Source organism: Piliocolobus tephrosceles, unplaced genomic scaffold, assembly GCF_002776525.5.
Source record: "Piliocolobus tephrosceles isolate RC106 unplaced genomic scaffold, ASM277652v3 unscaffolded_16550, whole genome shotgun sequence".
Taxonomy (NCBI): domain Eukaryota; kingdom Metazoa; phylum Chordata; class Mammalia; order Primates; family Cercopithecidae; genus Piliocolobus; species Piliocolobus tephrosceles.
The window spans coordinates 1-3209 of NW_022298255.1; the positions used below are offsets into that span (position 1 = coordinate 1).

Sequence of the window (3209 nt, forward strand, 5' to 3'; positions counted from 1 at the left end):
GTCTTTCAGATCTCACGGTCACCGGAACTAGGCTCAGCTGCAGGTCGTGACAGAAACCCCAGCCCCACTGCCGAGGCATCAGTGATCCAGCCGTCTCTCAGGACAGCAGGCCTGGGCTCAGCCTCTGCGGCACCGTCCCTGGAACACCAGCTCTTCTTTGACTCCCAACCGTAGGGGGCCTGCTGCAGCTCCAAACGTCACATCCCCATTTGGGGGGACTCAAGGCACCTGGAATGGAAAAGGCGGGGGCCCAGCTCTCCTTGCGTGCCTGTCATTTTCAGAGAAAAGACTCTGAAGACTCTAGCAGAGCCCGCATCTCGATGGCAGCAGCTCCCCACAGGCCACCCTGGCTGTGGAGGGTGGGGACCTGGGGCAGACTGGGGCTGTCCCGACCATCTTCCCTGGAGCTGACTGCAGCTCCCCCAACAAATCTAGTTATGTTGGCATGGAAAAAAGGATAGGTGGGACACCAGGAAGACCAGTCTGTGCTCCCCACAGGCTCCTGCTGACCGCAAACATCACTCACTCACTATAGAGAGGAACGAGGCCACAGCATCAACTCCCCGCGCCCATGATCTCTTCCTGCAGAGCCCGGGGCTGTCGCAGCTGGGACCTCAGTGCACCACTCCTAGAAACGGCCAGCACAGGGCCAGAGCTGCACCCTCAGGCCCGCGTCTGAGATGGGCACACGCGGCTCAGCCCTCAGGCCGACGCCTGTCATGGACAGTGGTCCCTCGTCATCCTGGGGAGGGTCCTGCACCCTAAGCTCCGGCCCAGGAAATGCTGAGCAGGGTCAGGAGATACCAGGAACTGCCAAAAGGATGAACTCACAGGCCTGGGCAAGCCCCAAGTTAGATGATTATACAGTGGTAGGGCTTTCTGGGAGGTGGGTCCAGCTGGGGCTGGAACCTGTTTCCTGCCCCACTGGCCGCCCTAAAGCCTTGGGCAGCCCCTCGTGTCTGCTGCCCCCTAAGGGTAAAAGATGGGGGTGGTGAAGGGTGCCAGGGGACAGGACCCCTGTTGCAGCTGTAACACCTCAGTGTTCTCGATCCTTCCAGAACCACGCTGGCTTCTGATTCTGTCTGGCTGCAGCCTCCGCCCCTCCTGCCCCTGCAGCACCATGAGACTACGGGATGCCCCGGTTCTGTGCACCATTAGTCACCTGTGCCAGGACCGGCTCCAGCTAAGCGCCCCCCAGACCAGACTGGGGTCTTGGTCCGAGTGGTCCATTTGCCCCAGACGGACTGTCCCCTGATCTTTGGCACATGGGCCCTCAGAGCTGCCCTGGGCACTTTTCTTTGCAAAACATGCTTCTGGGGCTTCACCTTCAATTCTGGGCACTGCCCTCAAGTTCTCTAATAAAATTATTTTGGCCGGGCGCAGTGGCTCATGGCTGTAATCCCAGCACTTTGAGAGGCCGAGGCGGGTGGATCACAAGGTCAAGAGATTGAGACCACCCTGGCCAACATAGTGAAACCCCGTCTCTACTAAAAATACAGAAATTAGCGGGGCGTGGTGGTGGCGCCTGTAGTCCCAGCTACTTGGGAGGCTGAGGCAGGAGAATGGCGGGAACCCGGGAGGTGGAGGTTGCAGTGAGCTGAGATTCCTCCACTGCACTCCAGCCTGGTGACAGAGTGAGACTCCATCTCAAAAAAAAAAAAAAAAAGAAAAAAGAAAACTATTTTGTCAGATTCAACAGATGGTGGCCTCCAGCCACAGGACCCCAACATAGCGGCCCCACCTGCTTGGAGGAAGAAGACTGAAGGCAGCTGCCACACAGATGCCTCTCTGCTCCAGCCCCGCCACGAAACCCTCTCCCAACAAGGAAGGCAGCTCTGTCAACAAACTCCAGAGCAAGTTCAAGGAGGACGTGCACCCAGGCCCTCGGCATCCAGCAGGGACCGGCACTGAAGACCCTGTGCGACTCCTCCTCCATCTGCACCCAGATGCAGGGAGCACATGGTCTGGGCCCCACCTCACCCTCAGGCCACTGGGAGGAGACTGGACTGTGTGATTCGAATGCGAGGGCACAGGACGGCGCTCAGTGCCTGGGAAAGAAGAACATGCGGACAGCAGAGCGTGACCCATTTACATTTATAGGAGAAACAGCGGACCAGGTCAGCGATACAGTCAGCATCTCTACTTCAGGGAACTGACGGATTCCGACCAGCACAGAAATCAGCAACATCATTACAGCTTTCAGGCACCTCTGCAGACGCTCAGTCCCACTCCCCTTCCCCGTCCACGTCGTCCTCGTGCGGTGCCTCTAGGTCGTTGAGGTGGAAGTTGGCCATCATGTCGCGCACAGCCAGCATCAGCCTGTTCAGGCCCTGGTTGCGGTTCAGACCCCCAGCCACTCCTTCCTCGGGCCTCTCCCCCTGCAGCAATGGGACATGTCTGAACAGGGGGCTGTCTGTGCTGGGACTAGGGGCCCAGGGCCCAAGCAGGAAGGCGTTGTGGAGCCTAGCACCGGGCCCTGAACCCTCCCCAGGTCTCCGTGAGGAGAGGAAGCTCTGAAAACCAAACGTCGCGTCTAGCCAAGCCAGGCCCAGAGAGTGGGGTCAAGCTGGGCTGACTCACGGGCCCTGCATGTGCTACCATCTGGGCAGGTCCCAATTCCCCCGGCAGAATGGGCACCCCGCTGGCACAACGCAGCCTTGGTCCTTCCCTGCTCCCTGTGCCAACTGGCACAGTCCTGGTTCAAGGAGGGCTCCAGACACTCGCACTGGCATGGATATGCCCGAGCCCACTGGGAGGCAGGGCTGGGACGAGCTCAACCTACCTCCACGGTATAGTTTGGCAACAGTGACCTAAAGAAGAGTGCGATCGTGTTTCCGTGGCTGACGGGGCTCAGCCTGAAAGAGAAAGTCAAGAAACGTCGGAAATGACACAACTGAGACTTGCGGGACCCAACCCAGCTCACAGGGCTGCCTGCCAGCTGCCTCCTCGCAGGGACACAGAGGGGCCCACCAGGGGGCAGAGCAGCAGCAGCTGAGCACAGGCCCTTGGAGTCCTACAAAGCGGAGATCAGGGCCCTGGGTGGGCAGGGAGGCTTCCTTATCCGCTGAGGGTGGAGCTGGGGCCAGCGGGAACAGGATGAGGGAGACCAACGCGGCTAAGGCAGGCACGGGGTCCACAGCGAGGCTCCCACAGCCACCATCGGCCACCGCACAGGTGCCTTGCTTTTCAGAAAAGCTGTAGTTTCAATG

The 3209-nt window shown here is 59.6% G+C and overlaps 1 long non-coding RNA gene across 2 annotated transcripts; it reads right to left on the minus strand.

Moving 5' to 3' along the window:
* Positions 1-6: 6 nt before the first annotated feature.
* Positions 7-3203, minus strand: LOC111534225. Of its 2 annotated transcripts, XR_002729050.2 has the most exons (3): positions 2783-3203; positions 2093-2378; positions 7-228 (listed from the first exon to the last, which is right to left on the minus strand). It is a non-coding gene; the product is annotated as an uncharacterized LOC111534225 (long non-coding RNA). The 2 variants fall into 2 exon arrangements; XR_002729049.1 differs by lacking the exon at positions 7-228 and having other exon boundaries at positions 2076-2378.
* Positions 3204-3209: the final 6 nt, after the last annotated feature.